Genomic DNA, 19723 nt, shown 5'->3' on the forward strand with positions numbered 1-19723 from the left:
GTGCAGTCTAAATCTGAAACCTTAGAAAATGTACAGTAATGAACAATCCTATACTGGTGGAAGCTCCAGATGAGAAAATAATAATAAAACCAGAGGAGTCTTGCAACAACATGTCCTAAAAATCATCATATTCAAGCTCTGGTTAACTGAAGTGGGATACTAGTTCCAGAGTGCCACAGCTCCAGATCATTTGCTGAAGACACCCTTCTGCCAGCCAGGGGTGGCTCCAGGCCCCAGCACGCCAAGCGCGTGCTTGGGGCGGCAAGCCGCGGGGGGCGCTCTGCCGGCTCCGCGAGGGCGGCAGGCAGGCTGCCTTCGGCGGCTTGCCTGCGGAGGGTCCGCTGGTCCCGCGGCTTCAGAGGAGCTCCCGCAGGCGTGCCTGCGGAGGGTCCGCTGGTCCGAAGCCACGGGACCAGCGGACCCTCCGCAGGCAAGCCGGTGAAGGCAGCCTGCCTGCCGTGCTTGGGGCGGCAAAATGCCTAGAGCCGCCCCTGCTGCCAGCCTACTCACATTTAGTTTAAATTATCTCATCTGCCACAATAGCACATGTACAGAAGAGGCAGCCCTCAGACAGGAACCAAACCATTTAGGATGCTATACATCAAACCAAGAAGTAGTCAGAGCAGATTGCAGAGCACCAATGTAACTTGCTCCATACACAAACTAGCATTTAGCAAACAGACTGCTACTCTCTTCATTAGTTGCACCTTCTGCTTGAAGGTGTAGCATCACACACACACACACACACACACACACACCCCCCACACTGCCATAACGTAACACTGTTGGCTATGCTGGATTATTTTCAATTCATACATAGAACTAATATTTTCAAGCAAATGTACACTGAAACACCAAATAAAAGAAACAAAGGTTCCACTCTTTTGCAGTCACCTTTGTGTCTAAGCAGTGACCGTATAAATATAAGAAAAAGTCACCAAATGAAAACTGAATGTGGAGCAAAGATATTGGACTTTGTCATCTGCTGGTCTCTATCCAATCAGCCAACTATGCAAAATGTGGTTCAGTTGGTCATAATAGGGTAAAAATTATTAGGTTTTCATTGCTACCAAATTAACCTTAATAGGATTTAGATCTATCACTGCCCAGTGTGTCATCCCAGAACATTTTAATATTGAACCCTATGCTATGAGACAGTCACATCAGCCTATTCCTTCTTTTTATATATTACAGTTGTGAGTTCAAAGAAAAACAGTCACAACCAGACAGGCAGAAAACCAAGAAAAAGATTTAAAAGTATCTAACAGTAGAAGAAAGTTAAACAAAATAATGGCAGGAAATGAACCAGGCTAGTAAGTTACTCACAATAATCAATACAGTACTTTGGTATATTAATTCAAAAACGTCAGACGAAAATTAAGGTTGAAAAGTTATGCATTCAAGAGTCAGGAAACTCTAAGTGTAAGCACACCCACACCCTTCATCTGTGGCCCTTGTACATGTACTTAACAATGCAATCTTGTAATAATATGTATTTCCACAAAACCCCTGCCTTATTCTACAGTGAGTGAAAACAATGCATCTGAGTAACATTTATTTTTATACTCGCTGTTTGAAGAGCAGACTGCTGTCTCATTCACTACAAACCAGTAAAATGACAGTGTTCAGTTACTCCAGTGTAAATTCAGACTAAGTACACTAACTTCAACTGAAGCAGTAACTGCCAATGGATTTGACCCTAACAAGGCACATGACCCTAATTCACTGCACAAGTCTGCATCATTCAGTGCACACTGATCAACCTCCACACTGAGAACATGATTCAAAATTCACTTAAGTCAATGGTAGTCTTTCCATTGATTGCTGTGGGCAATGGTTTTGTGAAAGTAATAGTAGGTGATCATCCAGGAAGAGATTTAGCACAATGTAAGTGTTCAGGGAGTAAGTGGTATGACTGTTCTGGCAAAACTTAATTTTGGCATTTATGCTGAATTATGAGCGCTTCACATTATTTTCAGAGTTTACAATTAGTGTCCTCTGCTTAAAAAAACAGAGAGAAAAGAAATTCCATAATGTGAACCCATCTGATAAATCAACACACAGAAGGATGCATTTTATGCGCCCCTTCAAAAGACTGTATAAGAAAGAAAAGTGGATTAATTTTTTTTAAGCATAAGCAGTATTTCAAGTTTAGTTATGCTTTCTTCTAAAAACAAACTTCTGAGGTTTTATATTTTGGCTTCTGCTAACTTAAATTTCATTGCTCTAAAATGTGAGTGCAAGTGCTCTACCCAACGCAGATACTGAAGGCAGCTAACTTAGCTTAAATTTGCAGATACACAGTAATTTTTACACCATTCTAATGGTACTGTGCATGTACATGTAATAAAGTTGTACAGAATTGTGTAGTATCGTGTAGAGCAAATTTCATTCCAGAAATGTCTTCACGCAGAACAGCAGACATCTACCTCTAAATATTAAAGAGTCAAAACTACACCAGGGAGAACTAAGCAAATAGTACTCTAAGATGGAGAGGAATCAAAGGTGGAAGGAAATGATATTTTTATAGTAATGAACCATGAATACAAATAAAAAAGAAATAACTGAGCAAATAATCATCATAGCAAAATTGAAACTTCTAAATTGAAGTTAATCCCTTTCGATTTAGGGAAGTAAACTAGAAAGAAAATCATGGCTTACTTTAAGGAAGTCTGTGTACAAGATCATTTTAACTCCAACAAGCTAGTTCTACAAGTCCAGAATACTAATACAGGAATTAATTTCTATCCAATCAAGTGGCTTATAAATACAATAAAAAAAGAAGTATGCCATTCCAGTAAGAAAAATCTATAATAATTAAAATAGGGAAGTGTAAAGAATCCAGCTAATGAAGCAATTCTCAAATTAAGACCACATCTTGCAAAGTGGTGAAAAATCCAGTCTCCAACCACAATGCTTTCTACTAGCAGGAAATAAATCCAGGACTCATGGTTTCCAAATGATTTTTAGCCAAGTGGACACAAAAGAAACCTCTTACAATCCCCCTTCCATCTTACACAGCTGTTTGTTGAGTATTTTACTGTAACTTGAACTGTGACTACGGTTTTGGATAATAGTAAAATTGGAACTGTAGAAAAAGCTAGAAGACAAAACCAAACTGCAAAGAGACTTACACAGATTAATGTATATGAACTGCTACTTCCAGGGAGAGGAAATAAATACAAAGGGGGGTGGGGGAGAACAGAACCAGGCAGCCAGAGTGTTTTCCTCTTCTTTCACCATTGTGTTTTGCATGCAAAAAAGCATTTCAGTTGGCACAGAGAAGGTATACGATTGGTAACTGAAACAGCCCAAGAGGAGTTCTATTTTAAAAAGTGGTCCACAACGTTAAATAAATACTTCAACAGTACAGTTATAGTGGAAAGCAACTGCCCACTGGCAATCTATTTCCAGATAGTGGTCCAACAGTACCGGCAGATAACTAGGATCTTTGTCAAGTATTTGGACATCTAACATTTTTATGTCTCTTTGGGTGAAAAAGGAACACAAGTGAGAGGAACAAACAGTTGAATTTGCAACAAAAATTAACACAGATGCCTATCACTTCCCAATTCCTCAGGGAATTCTAAAGTCATAGCAATTTCATTTCCATTCACTTGATGGTCGTGGTGCAATATCGGAATTAGAAAAAACCCTCATCTCAACTCATCCCCATAGTACAAAAATAATTCTCGGTTAACAAGATGACAGCTCACTATTAGATGTTCTAGTCTTTCGAATCATAAGTAAAGCCATTTTCTTCCATTTACGTGTGTTCTTAGAAAGCACTGTTCCCCTGCTGTAGACTTTCAATGTCCTTTCTATAAAATCGGGCAAATTAGTCAAAATGGATTAAATTAGATAGATGTCTTAAGTATATAGGTATCATATTTAGCAGGGATTAGAGGGAAAGTAGTCCACTATTTACACAAAAACATTTAAGGGTGAAATCTTGGCCCTACTGAAATCTGTGGAAAAACTCTGACTTCAATGGGGACAAAATTTCACCCTAAGACTGGAGCTGTTTTATATAAGCAACTGTGAAGAAATGTAATTTCAGTTTTAAAAACTACACTTGAGACTTGTGGTATCTTAACTGAAATATAGCATTTTCAACATCCATTCACTTATATCTTGGAGACTCCTCAAATACCTTTTGATGGCAATTCAAATCAGGAAAAAACGTAAATTTATGCCACAAATCATCAATGTCCACTCACCAAAACAAGATCACACAAAAGTATGGTCTTCCAGTATGAGACAGTGGAAAGTGAAGAAAAAAATTTACAGGTAAGAACAAAATTGCTTTTCTGCAGCATATTCCTGCACTGATTTAAAAAAGCAATACAATATACCTTTCTAAAAAGAGGGATCTTAACTGCAAATCTCTGAATTCACTCTGCTTGTTGAGTCCTGCAAACGCTACGCTAATATGGAGTTCTACCCTTCACTCAACAACAAGTTACTATCCCTATGAAAATCTGCTTTCTCTGCAGAGTTGAAGAGAAATTAATTGCAGTTTCAATAAACCTGAGGTGTTCCATGTCTTATCATTAAGCTATGGTCAACATACAATAATTTTATTTCTTGCTTCAGATAAAAAAGTAAGTTCATGTTGAGCAACAAACTCCACCAAATCCTCAAGAAAACTGCATGGAACTGAAAGATGAGCCACAGACTATGCTTGCAACTTAAATGGCACATCTTGCTGAGCATAAGGCCAAAGAGACCTCAATTGACAGAAAAAAACAAAGCAGCAAAATGGAAAACTGAAATCAAAGGGCTGGCCTTGTATTTTGCAATACATTAGATGCAAAACGGAACTTCAACGCAGGAGAAATTAATATATATAATTATACTAACTTGTACAAAAAGATTCACTTGGTCCCCAGGTGGTTTTGTCTGAGAATTTTTGTTCATGATGCAGTTTCACTGTTAATTTCCCAATTAGGACAGCCTTTTCCCATATAGGTCATTGAAACATAAATCAGCATTATTACCTCACTATATTACTTGATCAGTGAGGCTGAAATAAGCCTGGTGGGAAAAAGTCCTCATTTTGATCGTATCTCCCAGTAATCAACAAATCTTACAATAAAAATGTATAACATGAGTTAAGGTACTGAAATGGAAATATTAGCCTTTAGTTAGATTGTAAAGCCTCTGGGGCATGGACTGTTGCTTAGCTCAGTAGAGTCTTGATCCCTGAGACTAGGCTGAAACCTCCATTCCAACTATACAGATTAGCTTTCTTGAAACATATCTAGGTGGGACCCGAGTCCTTGCCCATTTATCTCAAATGCAATCAGATGAAAGTGAATGGATGCCAATCCCAAAAAAATAGATAATCTGGCCCACAAATGCACATTCAAATGCTATGTTCCTGTCAAAATCATCTGCAAAGATTTCAGAAATCTAGATGTGTGTTCTCTAGAAGGAAAGAAAAAAAATCTTGTCTCAAGAGTTCTATTGAGAATAAGATTATCTGCAAACTAGAATACTGAATTAGTCTTTTGTAGTCCAGATCTTCCCTCTAACAGTGAGGGACAAGGTTACTATATTGCATGGCCCAAGCAAGCCAGGTAGTTAGTTCTAGGTCACAATGCTATTAGAATCAGGAGATGAAGTTACACCAAACTGAGTTTTTGCAAAATGAGCGACTGATGGATACAGTATGAAGCAGACAACAAACAGAACAAGGCTATCATAGTGAGAGTTTATAGAGATACTTATTATCTAGCCACAGAATGGAGTACAGATGTCTGTGGGACACATTTTCCATATGCAGAAAATTACACATCTATTAGTATCATACAGGCACAAAAATGGCTAGCCTAAGAGCCTGAACATGAGACAAAGCCAGGAACTCAAATTCTAATCTCAAATTTGTTACTGATTTAGTATGCTGACTTTGAGTAGATTACTAAATCTCAGGTTGACTTGTCTGTTAGAACAAGTTATACTTGGCTACCACCTTTCATTCATAGATCTCAATGTGTTCTAAGTGTAACCATCTTTGTCTCCCAAACAGAACGGTGTGGATTCACATCTGTAATGCACTTTGAAGATGTAGTGTTACATAAGTGCAATGTATGATCAGGCATCAGCAACAGAGCACTTACAATTCTGGAATTTTTTTACACTTTCTACTAGTCTGTAATTGACTAAACCTTTGTGGGGCTGCCCTTCTCATTCCCCCCCCCCCTTTTCTTTTCTCTCCATCTATTATCTAAAGCTTTAGGATCACTGACAACAACAAAAAATGCAACTATTTTTTGCTTCTTCAAGACAGTAAAAAGGAAAGTTTAAAAATCAAAGCAATACAAAACCTTACAGCATTATTGAACTTGTCCCTGCTTCTTGGTACTATCACTATATACTTCTCAATAATATTCTCTATCACCTCCAGATCACCAGGACACTATGCTCATCTCTCTCAGGTGAGGACCTTCCACTCCTGACATGATCCATTCATTTGGTACTCATGAATTATGAGGTAGGTAAGAATCTGACAAGCAAAATCTTCCATGTCTACTAGATATCATAGCCCATCCGTTGGTGCCATAGCTGGTTCTTGAACAGAGAGTTTGTCTCAGAAACATTTCCTATGTAAAAACAGCAACATTACAATTTGTCTGAATTAATTTCTAGCAAAAGCCTTTACCAATTATCTACTACTTTGAGAGGCTGTTGCCCTTCAAAACAAACACCCATAGCTGTGAATTTTTTTTAAGTGACCCAGTGATCTCCAGAGGTGGAATCAAAAACTGGTGATCTGATGATCACCTGTGCTGTTCAAAGGGTGACTTCTTATTTCACAATCTTCCTCAATTTCCCACACTGGAGTAGAATAGGGAAAAAGGTGTCACAATTCCATTGCTAAGGAGAGAGGAAGCATGAAGGGATGATGTCTAATTCTCTTTGAGAAAAAGGGGAGGATGCTGACTGGATCATTTACATCCAATATAATCCCATTTCTCCGCATTCGGAGACCATAAAAGGAAGGAGAATGAGCAGAGGAGTAACTCCAGGGTCATATTGCATCATCCCATGATGTGCTTTTCATAGAGAAGGTAAAGGATAAAAGAAAAGGTACAGAAAAGAATAAAAATGGGATAAAAGAGGTGGGAGGAGAGGGAGGCGGCACTGACATGCCAATCCTGGGATAGGCTATCTGCCAGTAACTGTTTAAACATGTAAACAGACCTGGAAGGTGCCAAAATCTACCATTTGACATGTGTACTGCTACTCAGAGTAAATCAGTACAACTCATCAGGCCTCAGATTAAATGGATCTAAGAACAGAAAACAGAAAAGAAATGTATTTTTGATGAGTTGCTTCTTTGTTCAGACTGAACTGAACTGACTATTGCCAAAACACTATAGAAAGATTTTTTTCCTTTCAGACACAACAAGGTAGTTATTTACTATTCTTAATCCTTAAAAAACACCAGTCATTTTGAACAAATTGGATCACATATGTCAATTACAAACTTAAGAAAGCTTCATCATGATACATTTCTGTAAGTGAGAGCTGTATTAAGAACTTCAACTGTTTATTCTGTCAACCATGGTAGATCATGGAAAATCAATTTGCTTTGGACCTTCCTACTCAAAAAAGTCACCTCTCACCTCATATTGTCACAACTGCAATCACTAAATATACTGGAGCTGAATTCTTCTTGATTTAAATTGGGGGGAGGGGGCTGGCAGTATAGTTAGAGGCTCTCAGCTTTTGAACAAACTCATCCCAACCTCAGCTAAAAACAGCACAGATTCGCTGACCTTCATGGCATGCTGCAAGGTGCATCATTCGTGTGGCCTGCTGAGGAAGTGGGCTTTTGGATGGGAACTTAGATTTGTTGGAGGAGATGAGTTATGTTCTGCTGGCTACTTAATTTATTTTTTTTGTAATTTATGCATAGAGCCCTGGAAAGGTGCCCCCCCCTTTTTTTTTTACACAACCTAAATAAACAGGTTAGAAATTACAGAGAATATGGATACCCATATGCAAATAAGTCAAAGACTTTGCCCTCATCTGTTAAAGTACTGATTTTATTTAGCATTGTATTCTTAAAATACCTCTCCTCAGCATGGTCCCAAGGTTTCTCATAGGTCTGACAATTGTTTCATTTTTTCACATCCTGAACATCCTAAACCACAGCCACCCATGCTTCTATCCAAGGACTGAACAGGGCTCCTTTAGTAAATCATTATGCAACCTTGAGGTGCTTCCTGATAAAAGCAGCTAAAATTGTTTCAAGATACCTTTGCAGTACATTTTACTGTTAGGTCACCACGTTACTGAAGTTCATTGGTCCACTGTTTAGGCTTAATTTTAGTGTACTGCACTACTGGTGAACTGAAAACTGCAGGGTACCAGCTATTGCTCCTGAAAACTTATCTCTTTGCCGGGAAATATATGTCATGACGGAGATGGTGCAATAATTAGCTTAAAGTAAATTTAGCAATTTTTACGTGTCTTTTAAAACATGTTGAGACATGCCCAGGTGGCAAAGCATGGTTAAACAGTAAAAGCTCCATTATTCGTAATTCACAGCAGACATAAAATAGTCACATTAGAATGAAATGGAAATGCAATATTTTACATAAGAACGGCTGTACTGGGTCAGAAAAATAGTTCATCTAGCCCAGCATCCTGTCTTTTGACAGTGGCCAATGCCAGGTGTTTCAGAGGGAATGAGCAGAACAGGTAATCCTCAAGTGATCCATCCCCTTGCGTATGCCGTTTCTGGCAAACACTGATGGATCTATCCTCCATGAACTTATCTAGTTCTTTTTAAAACCCTGTTATAGTCTTGGTCTTCACAACATCCACTGGCAAAGAGTTCCACGGTTTGACTTGTGTACTGCATGAAGAAATACTTCCTTTTGTTCATCTTCTCCACATGACTACTAATTAGTATGAAAATGCAAGTAGATTAGTTCTCAATTAGTACTGGGAAGGCAAAACAAGCTTTGCAATTGACTATTAGTGCTGGATTTAAGCCTTACTCGATTTCTAACTAGGGATGTAAATATTAAACGGTTAAATGATAAGTATTAGTCTTACCATTAATATATTGCGGTTAACATTTAAAATAGATTGTCACAAAATTATTTTATCCTTGTAATACCTAATGTGCACATTAAAAATGCCACAGCAATACCTGGGCGGCACTGGAGCTTGCAGCGCTCTCGCAGCTCAGGGCACAGTTGGATCAGTCCGGCAGAGAGGGCACCACTGGGGGCAGCCCGACAATCCCACTGGCTCTGCTTCTCTTGCGGCTGGCTGCCGCAGTGGGTCTTCCCAGGACCACTGGATCTGCCAGAATACTTGGATCTGCCCTGGCACCACTGCTCTCCCGACAGCGATCCACCGAACTAGCTGCACTAGGTAGTGCCTAATAATGAAGAGAGTGAGGGGTCGGATCAGAGCAAGGCGCACAACGCCCAGCCATGCACACCCAAACGATCCCCCTGCCCACTGTACTTCTCTTCTGAGGAGAGACAGCAGGGTACACCCCCCTCTCCCAAGCGAGGGGTAGATTGTGAATTTGTTAACGATTAAATGGTTAACCAATATAATTTTAATAGTTTAAGTGGGTACTTTTAAAAATGATATTTACACATCCCTATTTCTAACATGAGCCAATACCAACAGTCTGGGAAGAACCCATAAGTCAGGACTTTGAAATTCAACAGCTCCTTATAAATAGGGCCCTACTAAATTCAGGTCCATTTTGGTCAATTTCATTGTCATAGGATTTACAAAATCGTAAATTTCATGATTTCAGCTACACCTCTACCCCGATATAACGCTGTCCTCGGGAGCCAAAAAATCTTACCGCGTTATAGGCGAAACTGCGTTATATCAAACTTGATTTGATCCACCGGAGTGAGCAGCCCCGCCTCCCCTGGAATGCTGCTTTATTGCATGTTATATCGGGTCACGTTATATCCGAGTATACGTGTATTTAAATCTGAAATTTCAGTGTTGTAATTGTAGGGGTCCTGACCCAAAAAGGAGTTGTGGGGGGATTTTCACGAGGTTATTGGGGGGGGGGTAATTGCTACCCTTATTTCTGTGCTGCAGCTGGTGGCAGCGCTGCCTTCAGAGCTGGGCAGCTGGAGAGCGACAGCTGCTGGCCAGGAACCCAACTCTGAAGGCAAAGGCGCTGCCAGTAGCAGTGCGGATGTAAGGATGGCATGGTATGGTATTGCCACCCTTACTTCTGCACTGTTACTGGTGAGGCGCTGCCTTCAGAGCTGAGCGCCTGGCCAACAGCCACTGCTCTCTGGCCACCAAGCTCTGAAGGCAGCGCAGAAGTAAAGGTGGCAATACTGCGACCCTGCCACAGCTCCCTTTTGGGTCAGGACCTCCAATTGGAGAAACGCTGGTCTCCCTGTGAAATCTGTATAGTATAGGGGAAAAGCACACAAGACCAGTTTTCATGGAGAGAGACCAGATTTCACAGTCCGTGACGCGTTTTTCCATGGTCATGGAATTTGGTAGGGCCCTATATATAAACTACTTCATTCTTGCTGAAAATAATGTCTAAACACTGTCTTTGTTAAAGATTTTGTCCCTAACCATTTCCCTAAATATTTTGGGTTAGCATGTGGTACAATTTGATTGTAGAAACCATTACTTAGCAAATGTAAAGTGGATTCCATGGCATGCCATGAGAGAATGCCATTAACAGGTAATCTGAAAAATTACCGGTAGTTTACATGATAAATTATGTTTTAGATAATCCTCCCTTTCCAATGAATATATCCATAGTCTGCCTCTGTAGCTCATGGCTTTCACAAGCAGCAATCAAGTGAAAACACTGACATGAATCTTGTCAATATCACTGCTACCCAGAGGCTTCTTTATAGCCACACTTAAATTGAACAATGACTTAACTTCACTCTGTCACAGCTTAGGAAAGCTGTGAACAGCAGCAGAGGCAATGGAGCTAACTAACTGCAGGCCACAATATTGCACTGGTTTACATTAGAAAAGTTTATCTTCACACAGCCTAGAAATTTTTTTTTAAAATGAAAACTTAAATTCTGCCAATGTCAGCAGCTTAAGTCATCCTACTTGCCAGAGAAAGCTTCCTTCTTACAACTGTTGAGTGGATTTTTCCAGCATCATTCTACAGTATTATTCAATACAGTCAGTACCATACTATAGTATATTATACTGTGCCATGATGGAACAGTGAGCAACAGTTTTCAGTACCAAAGTAATTTATAGTGGTTACATGTTTAACAGAATGTTTCATTTGGCATAGGAATTATAAACTGAAGTTCCTGAAGCTGCCACTGTCACATTTGTGGAAGAGTTGGTATTAAGATATTTATAATGTTCAGTGCTATATGTATGACAACCCAATACAGAGTACACTATTTCTTATTGCACATGCCAGTGTTTGGACTGCATCTCAACATCAGAGCACTGACCATTAATGCTTTGTATTTTGTACAAAAGCACATTTGCTGTCCTCATTGCTTCAGAGAAAATGAACAGAGCATGAACCAACTATCACAATGTGGATTTACCCTTCTGTCAAGAATATTAGGAATAGTCATGTTTCTGATAACTCACCCAGCATAACCAAATGCATTAGTTTGGTCCTGATGGGGGTACCAAAAGTAAACTTAGAACCACTGAAAGAACGGTTACTTATCTTACAGTTGCTGTGGTTCTTTGTGATGTTTTGTCCACAAGAATCCCACTCTAGCTGTGTAAGTGCCCCATGCATGCAAGATCTGATTCTTTTGGCAAGCAGTATCCATTGGGGCCACACATACACTCTGCATGCCCTTGAGCCCTTCTCCCAATGATATAAAGGGCAGGCAGGCCCAACACAACTCAGTTCCTTAGTTAATACAGAATTCCCAAGGTTAAAGGACTCCATAATACTGGGGAAGGAGGGTGGACTGTGGCACCCATATGGACAAAACATCTTGAAGAACTAGTTACCATAAAAGCAGCAAAGAGTCCTGTGGCACCTTATAGACTAACAGACGTATTGGAGCATGAGCTTTCGTGGGTGCCACAGGACTCTTTGCTGCTCTTACAGATCCAGACTAACACAGCTACCCCTCTGATACTAGTTACCATAAGTAAGTTATTCAAACATCTATCCACATGGATCCCACTCTAGGCAACTGGCAAGTCCCTGCCTCTCCAAGGTGATAGGTGCCAGGAGTCCTATTTAAATAAGCAATATAAGAATGCCCTGCCAAACTGTGCTTCAGATCTAGAGGCTGACACCAGAGAATAATGGCTTGTAAAGGTATGTATAGAAATCCAAGTAGAAGCTCTACAGATTTCATAAGGCTGATGAGGGTGCCTGAGCTCAGGGGCGGCTCTAGAGCCCAGCGGGGCAAGCATCCGCCTGGGGCGGCCCTTTCCCAGGGGGGCGGCAGGCTGCGCCAGTGGACCTGCCGCAGTGATGCCTGCGGGAGGTCCACCGGAGCCCCGGGACGACCGGACCTGCCGCAGGCATGACTGCGGACGGTTCGCTGGTCCCGCAGCTCGGCTGGACCTCCCGCAGGCATGACTGCGGCAGCTCAACCGGAGCCGCCGGACCAGCGAACCGTCCGCAGCTGCGGGAGGTCCAGCTGAGCCGCGCGACCAGCGGACCCTCCGCAGTCATGCCCGCGGGAGGTCATGCCTCCCGGGCATGATTGCTTGGGGCGGCCAAATTTGTAGAGCCGCCCCTGCCTGAGCTCTTGTAGATCATGGCTTGCCAAGACTATGGAGCTAGTTTAATTAATTCAAAATATATTCTATTGTACTCTGTCTCCCTTTTCGAATCTGTGTTGAAACAGCCTGGTCCCTGGATTTACTACCCAAAAAAAAAAAAAAAAAAAAAAGATACAAAAATAGTCTTGGTGATTTGTGGAATGTTTTTGCTAAATTGGGGTAATACACAGAAGCTCTTTACTCGCGCTCTGCAGAGGCTATGCTGCACACACCGGACATTTTAAGTCTCAGAAATAACACTGGTAAGTGAATAAATCAATTCAAGTGGAAGTCCAAGAACACTTTAGGAATAATTCTAGCCTTACAGAGAGTGGTATAAGATATTTTTTTGATTTTGTTTACTCTGAGAACAGAGGAAATAGCCACCAAGAATGCAGTTTTGACAAATGTTACAAAGAACAGGAGGACATAGGTTTAAACAGAGACACCATCAGAGACAGGACTGCATTTAAGATCACATGGAGGGGGAAAAAACTCTACAGTTGAAAAAACATGCTTTAGCCCCTTCAAAAGTTTGATTACCATAGGATGGGGGGAGGGGGAAATTGTGACACTTGTGATGTTACACCCCATATTCTTCATAGAAATATTGTTGTGATATGAATATGGCATAACTAAGATGTGTTTTATGCAAGATGGGTCATGTGAGATATCTTTGGAAAGGTTCTGATTTACTGAATATGTTGATCCAATTTGTACGCATGTATCATTTCTATATCTAAAATTAGGAATATTGACTATGTAACCCATCAGACAACAGGCCATCAGCCTTGATGGGCCATTACAAAGAAACAATAAGACTTTAAAGATACTAATCTCTCTCCTTCCTGACAGATGTCCTGGGACATAGCTGTGACACTACAAGGTCAGTTGGTACTAAACACTACTTTGGATTTCTAGTAATTTTCAACTAAAAGAAGGGGGAGGTCAAGACTGGGAAACAATAGAGTCCCACCTTATGTATATCTTATTTAAGGCTGGAGAGTAAGGCAAACAGGACTCTTCTCCATTGCCTTCCTGCCCAAGAAGAAAGACTGCTGAAAGTACCTGAAGAGACAAAGAAACTGAGCTCGGGGAAAGGCAAGGGCTGAGTCCAGACTAAGAGAGGAGTCTAGTCTTTAAAGAAAAATAACTGGAACTCTAACCTACAGACACTCAACAACTTGCCTAAAACAACATTTAGGGTGAGAAATTATTTCTTGAAACCAGTTTCTTTAAGATCTTAAGCTTAATATGCGTGTTTTGTTTTATTTGCTTGGTAATCTGTTTTGTTCCGTTTGCTATCCCTTATAAATCACTTAAAATCTACCTTTTGTAGTTAATAAACTTATTTCTTGTTTATAACATAACCCAGATTGTGTAATTCATATTTGTAGGAGTAGGGGGGTAAGAAGCTGTGCATCTCTCTCTCCACATTGAAGGAGAAGGTGAATTTTTAGGAGCTTGCCCTGTGCAGATCTTTCTACACAGCGCAAGACAATATTATCTGGGGTTTCTCTCTCCACAGTGGGTGGACACATGAGTGCTGAGTGAATCCTCTCACACAGATCTGATTGCAGTTGGGTGTGGTCTTGCCTGGGTGTGTGCTGGAAAGGGGCTCAAGAGCCTGGCACAGCAACCCAATGCAAGGGAAACCCAGGCTGGCTGGGCCAGAGAACTGAGTGGGACCCCAGCACATCAGGTGGCATCCCAGAAAGGGGGGAGCCAGATACTGGATGGCAGATATTGCTGCTAGGTGAAATTTAACAGAACTATTCAAGAGCCCTGAATGCTTCAGTGATAACAGATAATTCAGGGGCTGGATTAGATGACCTCCTGAGGTCCCTTCCAATCCTGATATTCTAGTATTAGATGACAGAAACAGATGACTCCACAGAGTGAAAATTATGGTGAGAAACCCATATTAAAAACCATTTCCACTTGTCCCCATAAGAGGGGTTTACTCACCTTTACCTGGAGTTTCTTCAAGATGTGCGGTCTCTATTTGTATTCCAAATGCAAGCGTGCGTGCCATGCGCCGGAGATGGAAGTTTTCAGCAGCAGTATCTGTTGACCCGCATGGTCATCCTACGTCACCAGATGCTCCAGGCAAGGTTATAAAAGGCCATGAGGGGTGACACACCCTCAGTCTCCCTCTTACCGCTGTATATAGAGAATCCACAGCAGAGGGGATGGTGGGCAGGTACTGGAATACAAATAGGGACCACACATCTCAAAGAACTTCCAGTTCTTCGATTAACCTCCTCCTCTTCTTTGATGTATTCCAAACATGGATGAGTACAGGGTAGTAATCAGCTCGGCGGCGGGTGCCAGGACGCAATAGGCAAGGCCTGCTGCAGGATGGCTTGGCCCACAGTCAGAGCTGCAGCTGCCCACTGGTTGATGGCACAGTGTGCTGTGAAAGTGTGGATGGAGTGCCAGGTCGCTGCACAGCAGATCTCGTCCCAGAGATGTCTGCCACATCTGCGGAAGTGGTTGCATGCACCCTAGTGGAGTGGGCCATAATCCTGTCAGGCCGTGTGGCGTTGGTGTGCAACAGCATTCCATAATGCACTTAGAAATCCATTTGGCTATGCGCTGCGAGGAGAGGGCCTGCCCCATTGACCATCTGCAATGGCCACAAAGAGACATGGGGAGGTATAGAATGCGCAGGTCCTGCCCAAGTAGAATGCCGGTGCCGTGCAGACGCCCAAGGATAGGACACTTTAATGGCAAAGTAGTCCCAATGAGAGGTGCCCCAGGCACAGCAGAGGGAGCAGACAGTGAGGCTGTGGAGTTCCCTCTTGTGGCTGAGGTATCAGGTCCAGCTGGGTGCATCCACCGGGAGTTCTATGCCCCCAAAAGGTATACTGAGTGGAGTACAATGTTGTGGCGGATACACCATTTCCAGAGAAGATGGCCTCTGTGAAGAGTGACTGGGATCTGCTGCCATCCTGTCTATTTATGTATGCCACTGTGGTGGTGGTGTCAGAGAGGATCTGAGCATGTTGATCGTGAAGCAGAGTCAGGAACATGTGGCAAGTCAGGTTGACCACGTGCAGCTCCAGCATATTCATGTGCATGCGCACTTCCCTGGAAGTGCGCTTCCTCTGCGCGGGACAGCCCCACCAGAGTGGCGTCCAAGGTAAGGGTGATTGTGGGGATGGTGAACCGGGTGCCTCGGAGCACCTTGATAGGATCAGTCCACCAGGTGAGGGAGGCACAGACCCAACTCAGGACAGTCAAGAATGAGTCCAGGTGGGCAATGTGGGACCTGCAAACTGAGAGGAGCCATAGCTGTAGGCAGCGCATATGGAAGTAAGCATGCGGCATCACAGAGTTGCAGGTCACCATGTGGTTGAGGAAGCAGAAATAACAGCGTACCATCATGTGTGGGTTGCAGTGGAGGGTCATCACGAGAGTTGTGAACGCAGCAAAGCGGTCTGCCAGGAGGAAGGTTCGCACCGGAACAGTCTCCAGATGCGCTCCAATGAAGTGGATCGTTTGTATCAGGAGCATGGCTGTCTCCTCACTGACACAGACGCCCAGCAAGGCGAGAAGAAAGAGGACTGCAATGGTTGTCATTGTCTCAGCAAGGGACAGCACCATCAGCAGTCAATCGTTCAGGTAAGGGAACACAAGTGTCCCAGCCAGCGAAGGTGGGCTGCTCTGACTGCAAAGACCTTGGTGAAGACCCTAAGGGCCTAGAGAAGAACCCTGAATTAATAGTAGTTGTCCCCAACATGGAAATGTTAGAATTTGCAATGGGACAGGTGACTGTCGATATGAAAGTATGCGTCTTTCTTGTCAAGGGCTGAGAACTGCACCCCCTCAGGGAAGGAAGGAATGATGCGTGATGAAGGTATTGAGTAAGCGGAGATTGAGGATAGGGCAGAGGCCCCCGCCCTTCTTTGTGATAAGAAATTACAGGAAGTAGAAGCCCTTGCCGATGAAGGGGGTGGGCCCAGGTTTGAGTCTTAGGGAGTGGACAACAACTTTTCCTTGTCAAAGGGGAGGGTCCTGGTGGTTGGACTGGACCTCCCTGGGAAAATCGGATAATTGGAGCCACGCTTCCCGCCTCATCACCACTCCCATGGCCAGGGAGCAGGAGGATGTATCCACCACATCCACTGGGGCTTGGAGGCCAACCTTGGCCATCAGGCAGCCTTCCTCCTGCAGGATCTTGGAACCACTGATGTTAGTTTTGTGGGATGTCCTCCAAGACCTCTGCCAGCTTGGTATAATTATTAAAATCATACTTCACCAGCAAAGCTTGGTAGTTCGACATGCGGAACTGCGGAAGAGTATAGTTTGCGGACCATGAGGTCCAGATGCTTCACCACCTTATCTGGAGGAGTGGAAGTAGAGGAGTACGTGGATGCATGCACTACCAGCAAGGCTGGGGAGGGGAGAGGAGAGGAGAGGGTGGGAAAACAGAAAGTTGCCTCCTTAGCTGGCACGAAGTATCTATATTCCACCCTCTCAGGCACAAGGGCACAGGACGACGGTGTATGCCACACTGCTCAGGTGGGTTGCGTGATGGCCTCATCAATAGGCAGAGCAACACGCGCCAGTCCCAGAGACAACAGAATGTCTATCAGCTGGTGAGGTAGGTCATGGGCCTCCTCTAAAAGGATGCCCAAGTCAAGGGCCACCAGGAACTCCTGGTACTGGTAGGGGTCATCAGGAGACAAGAGGATCAGGACCTCGTCCAGAAAGGAGGAAGCTATCATCGGGACCGGTGGTACCAGAGGTGCTGGGTCTAGCTCAGGGGCCTCTTCCAGGTCTGAGAAGATAGGTTCCGGTGGAGGGGCTGGGATAAGATGGTGTCAGGCTGCCGACGGTGGGTACAGCTGGTGATAATGGGTTCCACGCAGGCCATTGCTGCTAAGAGGCTGGGGCTTGGTGGTACCTCTGTGGGCCCCAAGGATATTAGTATCACCCTGGCAGGATCAGAATGTAGCTCGTCTGGTGAAGTGGACATGCTCAGAAGTCCAAACTATAGCTCTTCCACTGAGAAACCCTCTGAGTTGGAAGAGGCCCTCCAGAAGTGGCGGAGCCATCGGTGCAGGCGGTGCCACAACCAGCAGAGAAGTCTCGGCTGAGGAGGATTGGCAGATTTTCCGATGTAGGAGGCCAGGGAGCCAAGAGAAGTAGGAAGGGTGGGTACAGCAGGTCAAGGTGGGCGGTGGAGACCCGCAGTTCTGTCCATCCCAGTATCCAGGGCACATCCCGCTGGCCACAGAACCGACGGGGGCGGTACTCAGAGCAGAGCTCAGGAAATCCTGCTGTGGCTGAGAGGCACATGCTGGCGGACTGTTCAGATGCTCGACTGTCGCAGTGAACAGCGGTGCTGGTGCATCACTCTTCCACTTAGCCTCACCCACTCCCTTAGGAGGTGGCACAGCATGGTCCTTACCCAACTGAGCCAAGCTCAGGGAGGGAATGCGATGTGTCGCAGCTACGGTGTTCGTGGGAGCACTTGTGGCCCTCCTTCTTGTGTCTCGGCAGTGCCAGCGGATCTGGGTGGGAGGTAGAGGATAGAGTGCTCACTGCCAGTGAAACGCGGTGCACCACCGAAACCAACAGTCCAGGATCAGCTCCTCCCCTTCATAAGGAACTGGTGGAGGTGCAGGAGGTGGGATTCACAGGTCCTCGACAGAAAGGACTTGCAGATGTCGCAACATGCTGCAATGGGTACCTCACACAGGCAGTAGAGACAATGAGCGTGCTTGTCACTCACAGAGAAAGAGCGAGGGTACAATATGCAGTTTTTAAACCCTGGAACTTAGGGTGGCCCCGTACGGGGTTACTATATCTACACTATTTACAGGACTAAGAAGAAAGACGCAGAACTAATTATACACAAATGGACTGTCATTCTTATAGAGACTACAAGCACGCGAAGAGAGGATTCCAACTCCAACCATGCAGTAAGAATGAACTGAGAGTGCATCACCCCACGCAGCCTCTTATAACCTTACCTGGAGCATCAGGCGAGTCGACGTAGGACAACCATGTGGGTCAACGGACAATGAAATTAAGTTTTTAATTATGTGGAATATCACTTCTGCTTTTTTATAAGGTCTGCTCTACTACCAAAGATAAAATTGTCTTTGCTTAAGATTTGGATGCAACTAATTACCCAGTTCCTTATGTATTTTTAGTGACTGAAAACAGACTAAAAATGTGAAAATCAGTAAAAATAAACAAACAATATCAAAACCTTTTAAACGCTTCTTTACTGTTTCCATAAATAGCTGTAAGAATAGCACATCAATGTAGTGCCACCTCTTGGCTCCTTGAAAAGCAATTTGACAGTCATAATAAACAGAGCTCTGGGTAATTCTTACCTTCATATTTCATTCTTAACAATTAGCACTATAACAGTGATCTGTAGCTCAATAAACTGTGAACATAGACTATTTTACACCTACAGACTAAAATCTGGCTAATGATGTTGCCATTATGTCTCTCTTCCTTGACACAAAAGTAGCAGCCTCCCATGCTCCCAACAGCATTCATTTTTCACTTGTTTATGACAGGCGATTTGTAAAGCATTAAAATCATGGAGGGCACAAACTTAAACAGCTGGAATGTCACAAATCAATACAGGAGAGAGAATAGATTTTAAACTGCCTAGTAAACTATGCCCATCCTTGGTACAACTCATTCAGACACATGCCAATGTAGAATAGGGCTCTTTTCCTGAAGAATTGGGATAAGCCCACTCAGTTTCTGCAGAGGTTAAGCTGTCATGTAAAAAAGTTACTAGCACTTACATATGCAAAGACATTTCAAAATATGATTAAAATGAAAACCAGCGGAGTATTCTCTTTCTAAATGTGCAAACAGACTAATAGTCGAAAGCAGTGAGCTGCTTAAGGCCCAAATCCTGGCCCAAGAAATTCTGGAGTTTGTGAAGGGAGGAGAAAGGAAACATGAAAGAATCGTCCTTCCTTCTAGTCAGCGGAAGCAG

At 43.2% G+C, this 19723-nt stretch overlaps 1 protein-coding gene across 10 annotated transcripts in view; it reads right to left on the reverse strand.

The window, feature by feature from the left end:
• The window catches only part of CASK (calcium/calmodulin dependent serine protein kinase), a 407811-nt gene that overhangs the window by 311096 nt on the left and 76992 nt on the right, over positions 1-19723 (reverse strand). Inside the window, exon 1 of one of the 10 annotated variants that reach the window (XM_039525894.1) lies at positions 9170-9309. The exons of the other annotated variants lie outside the window; for them this stretch is intronic. The gene's annotated coding sequence lies outside the window, so the exon portion shown is untranslated. Of the gene's footprint in view, positions 1-9169; positions 9310-19723 lie in introns of those variants that run through there. 10 annotated transcript variants of the gene reach the window in all.

Source organism: Mauremys reevesii, linkage group 1 (assembly GCF_016161935.1).
Source record: "Mauremys reevesii isolate NIE-2019 linkage group 1, ASM1616193v1, whole genome shotgun sequence".
Lineage (NCBI taxonomy): Eukaryota > Metazoa > Chordata > Testudines > Geoemydidae > Mauremys > Mauremys reevesii.